The sequence below is a fragment of the Strigops habroptila genome, chromosome 6, assembly GCF_004027225.2.
Source record: "Strigops habroptila isolate Jane chromosome 6, bStrHab1.2.pri, whole genome shotgun sequence".
NCBI lineage: Eukaryota > Metazoa > Chordata > Aves > Psittaciformes > Psittacidae > Strigops > Strigops habroptila.
In genome coordinates, this window is record NC_044282.2 from 72,614,135 (window position 1) to 72,629,318 (window position 15,184).

Consider the following 15,184-nt stretch of genomic DNA (forward strand, 5'->3'; position numbering starts at 1 on the left):
AATACCCTCTAAGTCTCCACAGACATTATTTATTCATTTGGAAAAGGCTGTTGTCTCCTTCAGTTTTGTGTAGAGTTTCAGAATTTCAAAGACCCTTTTGGTGAGATTTCCTTGCGCTGTGTCCAGTATAATTCAGTATTTCTTGTCCCTACAAAGCTAATTGCAGCACCATTTGTTAACTCAGGAATTGGACTATTTCTTATCTCTTTTTTTGAATCAGGCTTTTTAGCTTATTCTTGACTTCCCTGTCTTGTAGCCTGAGTGAGCGTAATGCAACACAATGGACTTGCAGGTAATCAATAAAAGCTTTGGAGGTCAGAGATGGCATTTGACAAACTTACACTCATGATTAAATATTCTGCTGAAGGAAATACTGAGAGGGTTTTTCACAAGGTAAACTCAGAGTTGCCCTGATCACCCTTAGGTCAGTATTCTGTGCTGCCATGTAGAGAAATTGGCTCTGAAGTCCCTTGTTGGGCCAACAGAGTCACTGCTTGCTCCACAGACTGCCTGCAGCCTGCTCCCATTGCAGTCAATGGGATGCTCCTTTGGACTTCAGTGGGGCTAAGATCTCACTCAGTTTTACGGATGTAGCCAAGCCACCTCGGTTAGGAGCCTTGGCACCCTGATCTCCCTTATCTACACAGTGGAGAGAAATTATTGCAGGAAATCTTAGAGACAACGTCTATCTTAAGAAATAGGTGGGTGCGAGTTGGATTGCAATGGGTTGCTCTGGTACAGTTATATGTATGAGATGGGCAGGATTGACTTTAGACTATACTTAGTTGTCTGGGTCTAGCATAGGTTTATTGTCTAGTCTAGGTGTCTAGGTTTGGTGTCAAAATGTGCCCATCAAGCATCAGCAGTCAGAATAATTTGATGTGTACCTGGAGCAGAACTTCTGGTTCTGTTTTTCTGAGAGGAAACACTGGGCAACACACACCAAAACTGCCTTGTGCCACTAGTGCGGAAAATTGAGGGATTTGCTTCAAAGTTGCACGACCATTCTGAAACAAAACTCTCAGTGCCAGTGCCCTTTCCATCAGTGCAGAGGCACAGTGTGGTGTCCTAAAATGTAGGTGTCCTCATGCGCATATGGTGCTACCCCTGCTCTGGAACTGCTGTTGGTTTGCATGCTGCTGTTTGGAAGCTGGGAAATGCTTTTGCATGTTGATAGCTTAGCTGAGAAGCCATAAATTCAATGTATTTGGCTTTAATTCTATGAATGAGTAGTGCAAACATGAGGACACAGGTACTGCTGAAGGTGCAACAGATGACTGATTAAGAAGGTGCTAGAGCAGTATCCAGGTATTTGGCAAAGGTGATGGGCACCTCCAGGAGTAATCATCATTTCACTGTCACTGTTGTCTGGCTGTGGGTGGCTCATGGCTAGGAATGATGATGGTCTATCCATGGGAATTCCTCTTTATGTCACCTAGACTCCCACAGCAAAAATTCTTTTCAGAGTAGTTGGCATCCTTCACCCCCAAGGGTTCAAAGGCACAGAGAGAAGAGCTGGAAGTAAGAAGGTTGTCTCCAAACTACATGGCAGTGGTGGGGGGCAGAATGAGGTTGCTCAAGCAGAAGGGTGAACAGGACATGGAAGCAGTAACAGTAATGGGGGAGCATAGTGTGGTAGCAACAGTATGAAGCAGCAGCAGGAGACGATGTTGACAAAACTTTCCTGTTCTAGAAGTTAACTCCATGATTTTTCTGAAGTCAGTTGTAGGCACTTTTGGGAAGTGATATTTGGGTGACAGCAGAACGAGAGTATATTTGTGGCACGGCATCCCAGTATGCCACCGAGCAGCTTGTCTCGGTGGAAGTAAAATGTGAGAGGAGTACATCATTTTGCACTAAAAACATTTCAAAAGGACACGAGCCAACAGACTCATAAAACTTCTCTCTCCAGATGTTCTCCCCAGAGCCGTTAAAATAGGTGGCCTTAATATTTACTTTTTGATCTTCACTATGCTACCTTCCCAAAAGCCAGCAACAAAGCACATGGTTAAATGTGAGCTCAGATGAGTCTTCGTGCCGGAGCAGCAGGAATGGGGGGCATACTGGCACCTTGTTTAGTTTGCCACTCCATTTCCCTCCAACAAAACTAGCAGGCTATGTCCCATGCCTTGTTTGCAATCTGCATGCAGTAGAAGGCTTCAAAGCTCTTAATGAAGTGCATTTCAAATGTTCTTCCTGTTACAAAGCATGCAGCCAACACAGTCATCCAACCATGTCGGAGAAATGCGTAATGATGAAGATAAGCTGGTGTAAATCAGAAGGTGAGGGTGGAATCCTGAGCCTCACAAGCCCCACACAAGCTTCACCTGTACCATTTCCTTTCTAAGTCAGGATGGTAACTCCACAATGTCTCCAATTTTTTTGTTGTTCTATTGAACCTCCTCCTCTGAGAGGAGAGAGTTGAGCGTGTTATACTCACATTCTCTCAGGTATAATATACAAGATCCATAATAATTCAATAACATGAGAGCTCAGCTCTAGTGTTTGTTGAAAAGGATTTACTTTGCTTTCATTGGGATAATTACAACCGATTGTAATAAGCACGGATATAAACTCTCGATCTTTGCTCTGCTTTCAGAGCTGCAGACTGCAGGTTACGCTCAAGCTGAAGACCATTACAACTTAGTTCAAAGTCTGGAGACTTCACAAAAAGGTGTGGGGTGGTGACTCCATTTGGTAGATCATAATTTGACACTTTTTATTCATATGCCCATTCACACATTGCTTAGAACTGCTTTAAAGTTGTACTTGCACAGGCGGTTTCTGGATTCCAGGGCAGGGCAAGTGCATTTTGCAGCATACAATGTAAATCCCATCTTGGACTACCATGGCAAAGGTCCTGATGAGAGCTCACAGCACCTTCCTACTGACCTGAATGCTGCTTAATAGCCAAATCAGGTGAAGCCAAGTTTCCAGGCCTTTGTGCTAGACATCAGCCAGTCTATAGGCACATTGGGAATAAGTGGCATGAGAAAGTTAAATTTTCTGGCAAAAATGGGCACTCACCAAGAGAGTAGGAATTAGCTGGGCTTCAGGCATCATGGATGGAGCCTGGCATGGCTTTTTTTGAACTGCATAACTGCATTTGAGCTGCAGCTCCAGAAGGACAGCAGGCTCTTCTCTGTGCAGTGTCCTCTCAGCCACCTCGGTCCCCTGAAATGCTGTGGTTTTCAAGAGCAATGATGTTCAGAAATCCTAGTATCTATGTCTGCCTTCTCACAGCCTCTTGCTTCCCTGAATTGGTTGGGATATGGTATCCTCTGCTTTCCCTGACACTGCAAACAGGTTGAAATGATAGATGAAAGGGGAGCAGGATGGAGCAGTGAGTTAGTGCATTAGCCTTTCACTGCTGGAGGCTGAGGTTCAGTCTTCCTTTGAGCAGATGTGAAAATGGGTTTAATAGTTTCTAAATCCTCAGTGGACATTGGGCAACATCATAAAACCACTGCAAAATTCCGAAAAGAAAAGCCCAGGAGTCTGGAACAGGAAATCTTTCACTGAATGGAGCTGAGGTATAAAGCAGAGAGGCGTGGGGAAACGTGCACACCACCTTCACCAAGGTATTCCTAATAAGCCCATGTTTGTTACACACCAAGTGCACCCAGTAATTAAGGAACAAGAAGAAAGGAAAGATAGTTGAAAAGCCTGACTAGTTTTTTCTCTGGGAAATGCATTAGACAATTGGAAAGTACACATAGTCCTATTATTCAAGTTAATTTACACTCACTCTCCTAGTCCACCACAAGAATTTATGAACCTGGAAGAGCTATAAGTCCCTTAACAAAGTAAACAAACTGTAACTCAGTGTTGTGTTCTTCCAGAGACCCACCACCTAAGGGTCTGGGTGGTTGTTTTTGGTTTGGGGTTTTTTTTTTTAACTGAAGGTGAAGAAGTGATTCAGTATTAGTGTTATGTCTCCTTTCTCAGGGGCAAACAATTCACATTACTGGAATTAGACTATTAGAATAGACTTCAAATGCACAGTGAACCTTGGCAAATAAAAGCCACTAGCCTTCAGCTATGACTTGTCTTTGCACGAGGAGTCTCGATGGAGAAGGGTGCACCTGCTTGCTGTGCTCACTACAAAGAGCTCAGCCTCTTCCGAGTGGCAGTGCTGCTTCCCTCACACAGGCCTGCCAAATTCAGAGCAACAACAGCCAGAAGATTAAGCAAGTGTAGCTAAAACTATTCCTACGTCAAGCCCCTATTTTAATCTCCTCCCAAGGATCTGAAGTGGACTCGTTAGTCCCTACAACACATCATCTCCTTCTGTATGTGTGAGGCACTTAAAGAAAGAAAGTTTTCCGCACTGTATACCAGACGACCTTGATGTGATAGACTGCAGGGTTTTGTGACACTGCACACTCAGTGCTATTCAACACTTTGCCTGAAAGGGAGGAAGGAATGGATTTATTGACTTGTGACTTTGACTCAGGCCTGTGTATCAGGACTGTTATTATGTGGAATGATTAGGCTGCAGTGTCAGGGACAAGTTAAACTAGAACAACAAAGGACCTCCTTAACCTTTACCTGGACACAAGGCCATTCATAATGACTTGCATGGTTTGGAAAACTAAGTATATCTTGCAGCACTCAATACTTCTGCAGCTACAGCAAATGAACAGAAATGGAAAAGATGGATTGCTGAAGGAGATGAAATGTAATTCAATTCTGCATAGTCCTGTTTAGAATACCAAGTTCAGGTCCGTGTCAAAAAGTGGCAAAGGCATCATCATTTTCTATGGAGTGAAGCAGGAATTTTTAAAGTGGATACAATAGATATCCACCTGGGAAACTTCTATTTTTTCAGGTGGCATGATAAATAATGCTCCCTGAGGAGCTTTCCTCATACTAAGTGTACATGAAACCACTATTAATGCTAATCATGGCTGGGTGCCAAACATCAAGAGCAGGTCCTCGAACGGGAAGGGGAGTCATTCTCACAAAGCTGCTGGTGATTATGGTGACAATACTCACCTATCCCTATCACTGTGTGCAAGGAACCGAGTATCTCTTTTGTAGCTAGTGCTCTGCATGAAATTCCTGATGTAGCAGTCCATTTGTGGTTTTAGGTTAGATTCAAAATATTGTTCTCCTTTTCTTAATGGTCATTATCAGAGCACATTATGAATGACTCAGTGGATTTTGGATGGCTGAGATCTCATCCTTGCTCAAGCTGATGATCATTTTTGCCCCTGATTTCAGGGGGTGCCAGATCAGTGCTTGGTGCTTTGCAAGGCTGAGTGCTCATCTGTGCGCATTGCCTGGACCTTGCTGCTGGTCAGAGAGTGCTTGTGCCTCGCAGGCTCCTCTGCTTCTCAACAGTGTTTATTGCTGATACCCAGTTGTGGGATCCCAGGCAATTTCCCATTTGTGAAACTTAAACAGGGGATGTTCAGGTTAGATATAAGGAAGAAGTTCTTTACTGTGAGGGTGGTGAGGTCTGGAACAGGTTGCCCAGGGAAGTGGTAAATGCTCCATCTCTGACAGTGTTCAAGGCCAGGTTGGACAGAGCCTTGGGTGACATGATCTAGGGTGAGGCGTCCCTTCCCATGGCCGGGGGTTGGAACTGGATGATCTTAAGGTCCTTTCCAACACAAACCATTTTGTGGTTCTATAAGGATGGCAAAGACCCTTCTTCCAGGAAGCAGTTGTGTAAGTCCTTGTAAAAATATCTGCAGAGGGAAATGAAAAAAAAAGCAGTATATAATGTGAGATGTGAAGAAGTGGTGTAAAACAAGTGTCTCAGTGGGGACAGGAACAAGCATGCTGCATGGGCAAAGAAAGGCCAGTTTCCAATCACATGCATTTGATCTCTCTAGTACTGTATGAACTTCTGAACTCAGTGCTCCCATGTGCCTCCATGTTGCAGGGCTTGGAGAAACCATTAACTAGCATCTTGTCTTAGCAATGTCTAGCGCAGGCTCCCAAAAGCTACAGGATAAAGAGAGTTCTTCTCTTCCTCCTTGATGTCTATGATGAGTAGGAATTTGTGTTTCAAGTTAAACATACCTGCTAGGTTTGAAAACAGCTGCAATATTGCATCTGACATTCTATTAGGAGCTCAGTAGAGCACACACACTGCTCTGCTGGCTTCTACATTTATAGTGAGGTTTGCACTTGGCTTGCTGCCCTAAAAAGCACCATAACCTCTGATCTTCCCTTCTCCTCTACTCTCTGATTTGTCTCTGAGCAGAAAAAAGCCAAATGTCACCAGAAGTCTTTGGTCAGCCCAGTGCTGGTGAAGCCAAATCTCAGGGGCAAGGTCACTCACCACGTTGCCTCCTCAGATTTCAGCTGATTCCTCCAGTGTCCTGGTTAGACCGTTTTCTGCGGCCATGAATACTGAATCTAGTTCAGCTGTCAGCTAAGAAACAAACCCTATGCTGAGGCTGTTTAGGCAAATGTCTCTTCCTTTCACAGTAACGTGTTGTGGTGACCCTATGACAACTCTTTATTTTGCTTCAGATTTCGCTGTTTTGGGTTTTTTTATTTCCTAATGAATTCAATCAAACACAATTGCAGTATGTCTCCTGTTAAAAGGTGTTTGTTACATTTCAAGAGTGTGAGTTAATTTAACAATAACTGCATTTCCCTGGTGCTATTACAAAGTAATACTAGTTTTTGTGATGGCTCTGTCAAGAGCTAGTTGTGGATAAGAACACCCTGTATGTGCTAGAAAGAAAACTAGCAATAAGCAAAAGAATCTCTGGGTAAACCAGATTAGTATTAGAGACACAAACCAGAATTGCTGAGGTTTGTTTTGAGTTTTCCACTGCTTACCTGAACTTTCTCTTCAGACTGGGGGACACCGTACTTGTTCCTGGTATCTATCTGTAGTTACTCTCAGAAGGGTTTTTTGGCTCTTGTATTCATCCTTTTTTACTACATTGGAGTTTACAGCTCCTTTTTATCATCTCTCAATTGGTTTGTTGAAAATACTACCATCGTGTGCTGTCTTTGTCTGGTTTTGTGCAGGTTCTCTAACATCAGGAAAATACAAGGGTTTACTGTACAAGCCTTTATTAATTACTCAGTCCCTTGTTTAGCCTTTGAATGACAAGTGAGTTTTCCTTTGTCGTTCTCTTGCTGCTTTCATTTTGTCCTATCAATATCGCAGCAAATTAACTCCTGTTCATTTTTTATTCATTCAAATCCAAGGGCAGGCTGACCAGGATTTCTGGAAGAGACCTGGAAGATTTCTGGAAGAGGGAAGGGCACCCTTGTTCTATTCCCAACTCCGGGACTAACTCAGCATGCCTAGGGGTAAAATCATCTGTAGCAAATTTTGCCTCCCATCTCCCAAGATGTGGGCTTCACATGTGAAGGCCTCTTTTTCTCAGAGGCAGGATTTGAAGGTACTGGGTAGGATATCACATGTAAGGGCACCACAGGCCCTAAGATACGATAGATTTTCAGGAGTAGGATCCTTGTTCTTGTTGCAAGATGCCAACAACTCGTCTTTTGTTCAAAACAGGGTAAAGGACATTTTATCTTGAACAATTACAATCTCGTAAAATTACAGGCATCTGAAGAGAAGATACAACATAATATCACACACAGGAGCCAACAGGGCTATTCAAAGAGGATGAGAGGTGCAACATGTCCAAAATAACACTGTAAAAGGAAGAACTTTGGAAGAACTTTGGAAGAAAGCTGCCGATTGTTTCTTTCATATAATGCATGGAATAGGTTGTTTTATTCAGAACCATACAACATTTATGCAGAAAAAGGGTTTAATGTTTGCATCACTTTATTTTTTGTTTCTTTGTAAGTACTGAAAATTGTAAAAGAACAAACCTGCCTTAATATTTTACAAGGAATGATATTTTTATTGAGAGCTCTTCAACTGTGGTGATCTCAGAAGTTCTCCAGTGATGTGGTTGCCCTGCAAGGGATCGTAGGCAGCAGAGAGGGGAGCTCCTTTACAGTTTTGGTTCTCTTAGGATCAGGCATCTACTTCCAAAAGCTAATGGTCTCTGCAGGCACCAAAAGATCAGCAACCTCCAAACGATTTCAGACAAATCACTGTTTTGTGTCAGAAGAGGCTAGAGGGGATGTTCAGAGCAGCATATTAAATATAAAGCAGATAAAGCATCCCACACTTGCCAGGGTTGGCAGATTCCTTTCTGCTATTTTGTTCCTAGTTAAACATTGCATGTTTGTGACTTTGCCTCAAAGTGCACTGGACATACTTTTTGTTTAGAAGAGATTACGAAAAGAAGCCAACAGGGAGAAGGAGAGGAAAGATGTAATCAAAGGAACTACTGAGGAAAGCTAAAGAGGAGGAAAGTCAATACATAAGGAGAGAGATACTGAAAACAGCAAACATTTTTAACCAGAAGAGATGCACAGGTACTGTGCTGCAGGTGTCTGGAGCTGCTGGGTTGGCAATGGTGATCCCTATCCTTCTTTGCCAGCCTTTGTGGTCCCCTGGCAGCCACACTGCTGGCTGCAAGTTGAACGTGCCTGAGGTTGTGCTCGCCGCTGAAATCCTCAAATTCTGACATCTAGCAACTAAAAGAGTACAAGGTTAGGAGGAAGGATATAGAATTGGGTATGTGAGTGTTATACCACCGATGACACTACCTAGTTAGAACATCAACATAGCTCTTTCCAAGCTGCTCTGATAATAAATAAGGCGGTGATGGCCTTGGCTGTACATTGAGTCTGGCTGAGCCATAGGCTGCAGAACAGGCTCAGTGGGTACTAGGGCAGCAGAAGTTGCTAGTTTGAGAACACCACTTCTTTTGGACATCTGACATAGGACACCGAGATGGAAGGGACCTTGAGGAAGGTCTTTGTGCATACCCCTCCTTGCTAAGGCAACATCTCCTGTGCCTCTAGCAAGAGAAACTCCACATGACTCTTGCCAGTCTCTTCCAGAGCTTCACTGTTCTTGCTGCTGGAAAGACTTTCCCTAATATGTGGCTCGAATCTTCTTTGCTGCCAGCTTTTTCTTGTCCTTTTGGTCATGGGCATGGAAAACTGATTGTTCCCTTCCTCTTCGTTGCAGCCTTTTATACACTGGAAGGCTGTTATCATGTCTCTCCTCAGTCTTCTCTTTAGAGCAAACAACCCCACTGTGTTCAAACTTTCCTCACAAGTCATGGTTTGTATCCTCTGATTGTTCTCCTCCCCTTTCTCTGAACTCTCTTCGATTGGGCTATGCCTTTCTTGAAGCATGATGCCTGCAGGAGAACACAATGCCCCAGGTGAGGCCTCCCTGGCACTCAGCAAAGTGCAAGTGTTGCTTTATGAGTCTTGCAGACGCTACTTCTGTTTAAACATTGCAGTGTGGCCTTTTTCTCAGCTGCATACTATTGTCAACGTACGTTCAGTCTGTGATCCACAGCCCCTGGTCCTCTGGTTTCTTTTCTGCAGAGCTTCTAACCTGGCAATTTTTCCCTCTTTGCTGCTCGTGCAGGTTAATGCATGGGGTAGATGGAGCAAACACCTACTCCATCTCCCTCTGCCCCAAATCCACTTAATGTCAATTTTACGCTTTTCCTACTTAATGTAGAGTACGTGCGTTCAGGGAGTGTTGAATATCAACTGAATGGGAAGAGGTCTTTATTAAAATAACAAGGATAGAAGAACATGGCTTGAATACAGCAGCTGGCAGTAGTACACAGGTCCGGGTTTAGGTAGTAAAACATTGGACTTTGCTCTCATTAATGGTTCTTCCATTGAAAACTGAAAGCACTTAAGCTGCAGGAAAACAAATGTAAACTCTCAGTTATTTGCTTAGCAATTCTGGGTGATTCTTTCAAGCTGGTGTCTCTCTTATACTTTGTATTTTTGTCTTTTCAGAGATATAAGGGCATACTCTCTGTTTTTTGGGTGTTGGAGACTGCTTTCTGTGCAATGTGAGGAAGTCTATTCCTCCCTGGAGTTGGTCCATGACTGGACAATAGAGATGAAGGGGGGGAAAGAACAATTTAATCAGAGATTGTAGTGATAGGGCAAGAGGTAATGGGTTCAAACTGTAACAGGGAAGTTCAGGTTAGATATAAGGAAGAAATTCTTGACTGTGAGGGTGGTGAGGTGCTGGCACAGGTAGCCCAAAAAAGTGGTGAATGCTTCATCCCTGGCAGTGTTCAAGGCCAGGTTGGACAGAGCCTTAGGTGACATGGTCTAGTGTGAGGTGTCCCTGCCCATGGCCGGGGGTTGGAACTGGATGATCTTAAGGTCCTTTCCAACCCAAACCATTCTATGATTAATTATCTGGAGGTTTTGGCGTAAATCATTACTGGCACACCAAGCAGATCATTCCTTAGCTCCTTCTTAGTAGTTTTACCAAAATAGGTTATTCATCTCAAAATTTCTCATGGAGGAAGTGTGAGATGCACCTACCTACATTTTAGTGTAAGCATAGGGATATATTTAGGAGGAATTTTCTTATGCGTGCTCCCTAGCCACAGAACATGAAGGTTCAGCTTCAAGGTGTCTGACTGAAGCGATGGCTCCTACCAAGGGAGTCAGCACATCAAAATGTTGCTTTCTCTGGCAGAATAATGGAGATCTGGTACAGCACCTTCTAATTTTTCAAGCAGCACAAAGTGCAATTCCAAATTAACCAGCACACCTCCACCTTAATTTTTCATTTTACTTAACCTCTCGGCGTCTCTTTCCCCATCTGTAAAACTGAGATAATACTTACCTACCTCACAGGGATGTTATGAGGATTAATTAATTGATGTTTGTACAGGGCTTTGAATATGCAAAGCGCTATATGTGCTAAGTATTATTATTTAGTTTAAATGCAGCTGAACAGGGTTTGAATGCTGGGAGAGAGCTCTGTCACTGACACCAATCTATCACAATGTGCCTAATGACACAGCTTGGGGGACCAGACACACAATTTTCTTATTCTCTGCCATAATTAGCCAATATCAATAACAGAAAAACTCACCTTTGCAAGAATTGCAGGGATTGACCACTACGAGATCACTACAGATCTCCCAATCCAAATATGTAAGAATGGGATCAATCAGTACTGAATAGATCATCCTCAAAAATCACCCAGCTCAGGTGGGAATTAAGAGTATCTGTAGGGCTGGAAGAACACTGTAGTGCCCTGTGGAAAAAGTAGAGCGTTGTCTGGCTCCAAAGCATGAATAAATATGAACAGAGTAATTAGGGAGGGGGTCTTTCTGTTCAGCTTTTGCAGATGTAGCCAAGAGCATCACCTGCCCCCCTGCATGTCTGCAAAAGGTCTCCAGGCTGCTATTTGTCCTGGTGTGTTAATAAGTGATGGTAGCCCCAGCAGCAAAGGGGGCTGTCTAGCTGGAGGTATAAAAGGCTGGTTAAGAACTGGTTATGTGGGGTGTGTATACATGCACAGGGGGAGAGAAAGTTCTTCCAAGAAATACAAGGAGATACTCTATAATTTTTCTGTTGGATGCAGATTTATTTCAGTTTTAGTAGTTCTCATTCAAATTCATCAGGGGTAATTAATGAAAGATATAGGAAGGCCAGCACACACCTAGGATCCTCTGTTTGTAGCTTGAATTATGTTGAGCTGTTTGGTCTATTGGTTCACTACCTCAAGCCTAGTGCAGTATTGTCATCCTTTGCTTTACAACACAGTCATTATATCCCTAAACCACATTGTGATACACTGTGGCTTCTGTTTACGACTCCCGAAACTCCCACTCCATATATCACCTGCCATAAAACCCATCAAACTGCTGCTAGTAAAATGGTGCACAGTGGTCTAAGTAGGAGCCAGGCAAATTGTGTGATACCCTACTGTGGTTAATGAGAGTGAAAATGTGGTTAGGATTTTATTCAGGCGATGTTCATTTGCAGGGCCATTGTAGTAAGGTGGCAAAGAAAAGAGTCTTTTGTTAACCTGAATGACAATATATTTTCTATTGTATGAAGTAGCTGAATGCAGAGTTTGCCAAGTTATACATCAATTGTAAATAAGTCAAACTGTGACCTTGAATGGCTACATTTTTATTGCTTGGGGTCTTGAAAACTAATTAATACACTGAGATGTTATAGCGACCATATGAAACCTGTTACCGGAATTTAAACCATTGCAGAGCAGTTCAGACCAGTCATTGACAACTACAAAAATATATAAAAAGTAATCTAGAAGTGTATCAGGAAGATTTTTTTTGTCTCTTATGTTCTGTTTGAGGGCTGGATGCGCCCTTCAGTTGTCTAGAGTTGAAGGGGAAGCAGAAATTCTGGACAAGGTGTATTTCACGATGCAGATCCCAAAAGGCAGCACTGAGCCCTGCTCCAGCTGGGTGGTGAAGGCTGCTCCCAATTTAACCAACATTTTTAGCCCCTGAGGCCAAGGCTATGCTCATCTGCATCCCAACACTGTTTTGGGCTGTATCAAGGTATAAACCGTCCCCTCTCTTCCCCTTCCATCCCAGTTTATGGAGGGAAAAGATCTGGATGTGTGAGACCAGCTCATGATCAAAGTGGTTATGGGGATGCTGCAGTAGCCATGTGATGTAGACATGGCCGGTGGGGCGATAAGGAGAGCCAAAGCTCTCAATAGCAGGCTTTGTGCCCTCCTGGAGCAAACAGATACAAGTTTAATTTCACAATCCAAAGGGAGACTGAAATTTCACAAGGTGCTTAAGCACTTAGGCAATCTTAAATATGTTAACAACAACAAAAAAGCCAACACTGAGGCCAAGAGAACTTTTCAAATGCTTAAAGTTAAGCATGTGATAAAAACCCCTCCCTGTTAAATCCTGAGAGGTGTCAAAGCAATTGGTTACCACAGTCCTCATCATGTTCCTGCTTGTAGCTGTCTCATTCATTCAAGTGTAATGTAGTTTTTTTTTGTAGTTGGTTTTCTTCCCCCCCCCACTATTTTTAATTTTACAAGACCACATCTTCATTTATATATAGCTTGAAGATGGGGGAGCCGAGTTTTACTTTAGATTGACATTTTACATACGGTTTGCCTTAGGTTAAAAGTTGATTTTCCTCTCCCCAGCCAACAGAAAGTAAATTAAGGCAGGCGTGTATAACAAACCCAAATTTCTGTAACTGTGTTGTGTGTTTTTTTGACTGTTTCTGCTGTTGTACAAAAAAATTACATTAAATTAAGAAGGCCTATTTATAAAACAAACATTTTGTAGGCAAAAAGGAAATGCAGCCATAATAAAATTGTCAGTCTCAGCGGAATGACTGCATTGTACTGGGCTTTCGAAGAAAATCAGGCTGGCTCCTTCCGAGGAAATCTGATTTCAATTTAAGAGTCTTATTGAGGAAAACAGCACCACAAAAGGGGAAATTAAACCATAAAAAGTGCATGAAGATAATGTTAAGGATCGAACTTACCACCACAAAAAACAAAGCATCGTGAAGTTGAGATAGAAACTTTCTCCTCAGCACATCCTCTTGGGTCGCAGTATCACGGATGCCACCAGAAGCAGTGGTAGGGGACAGGAGGTCTGTGCTGCGCTGTGGCCTGGCTAAGATTAAGAAGGAGACTTTGTAAAAATGGCACCTTTTCACTTCACAGGTGATCTCTGATGTGAATTTTGAGTCATAGCTGCTTAATTCATTAAATGAAAGTAGTTTTTAGTGCTTCCCCTCCCTCTTCCCCACCCCCCCCCCCCCAGTTTAGTGGAACCTGTACAGCCATAAGGAGGGAGCTGGATTATTTTGTGGCTCATGCACCACCAATAGATTAGCTAATTAAAGCTCTGGTCTTGCAGTTCCTTCCAGTGACTTACATTGACTTCAAGGAGAAGCCGTTCATCAGTGGGAATTCCTATCCATAGGGGTTATGCTCAGAGCTCTTTTCCAAACAGATTTTGGTTTTTAAAGCTGAATAGTGTGGAAATCTTAAAGAAACCGAAAGACATATTGACCTCATACTTTTATGGCACACAAGTGTCTTTAGATTGGCTAGTTTTATGCAGGTGTGAGTGTTGGGTGGTTCCAGGTTGTGTGTGTTCTGTTGAAGCACAAGCCATAGACCAGAAGTTAGCTGTGGAGCAACCATACTGATGGTCAGGTCTATGCAGAATAATTTCTTTCCTCTTTCCCATCCTTGGGGAAATCCTTGCCAGGATGGCCAGTTGGTCTGTAACATGTTTATCTCCTCACCAGGCAGATACAGTACGAAGGTGCTGCCAAGGCTCTTCCTTGGTGCCCCCCTCCATGGCAGGGGGGGTTGGAACTGGACGTTCTTAAGGTCCTTTCCAACCCAAACCATTCTATGATACTATGAAGGTGCCCTGTCCCTGTCTCCCATAGCATCACACTGCACACAGTACATGGGAACAGCAGCAGGAAACCTTCATGTTGAGTTAGCTCTGCTCCTACTGACATCCCTGTGGTCCTGTTGGTTGGTTGTGGAAGTCCTTCCTCACGCATTTTTCATTCCAGAGGAATGCTGCTTATTAGAGTTACATATGTTCACTTTTTGAGCCTCCCTGCTGGCTTGCACAGGAGGGAAGTGTTATTTCCATTGTGTTGTTAGGAAACCAATGCACAGAGGGATCAGGTGGCATGAGATTGTGGGTTGCTGGGTACCCCTTAATTGCATGGGCCACCTTAGCCAGCTAGCTCAAAATCCTTGCTATAACTTGGGAAATACAAAAGTACCTTCATGAAACAGCTGCTGGAATGGGTTTAGGTGTCATTGTTTCTGCCATGAAGCAGAGAGGCAGATGGTGACTTTGTAAGACCTCTTCATGCTTCTAAAATGCTTTCACTAGGATTAGATTTTATCCAGGTTTTGACCTGGACTATACCTGTCCTAGCTGGGTATATCATGTGTGTTTCATGTGGAAAAGAACACAGGTACTTGTAAATGAGTAAAAAGGGCAAACTCAAATGAAGGTTCCATTGCTTTGGAGTGCAAGAAGATGGGGTGGTTTTTGGTGGTTTCAGAATATTGACCTTAGCCTTCATGGGATCTGCGAACTCTGACCTCATGTGTGTACCACCACTGATGCAGCTTGTGTGTGCCAGTGGTCTCTCTTCCATGTGCTTCATGCAGTGGGAAGCTGGTGTCCTGTTCTGTCCTGTCCCAGCACATTTGATTCTTAAAAATAGGGACCTAAAGCCTATAGTCACGGTGGCAGTCAGACTCCATCGATGTCAAGGGGACTTATGACAGAGGGAATGTAGATATTGGTAGAACATTTGTGCATCAAGAAATTGGAGGAAGTTT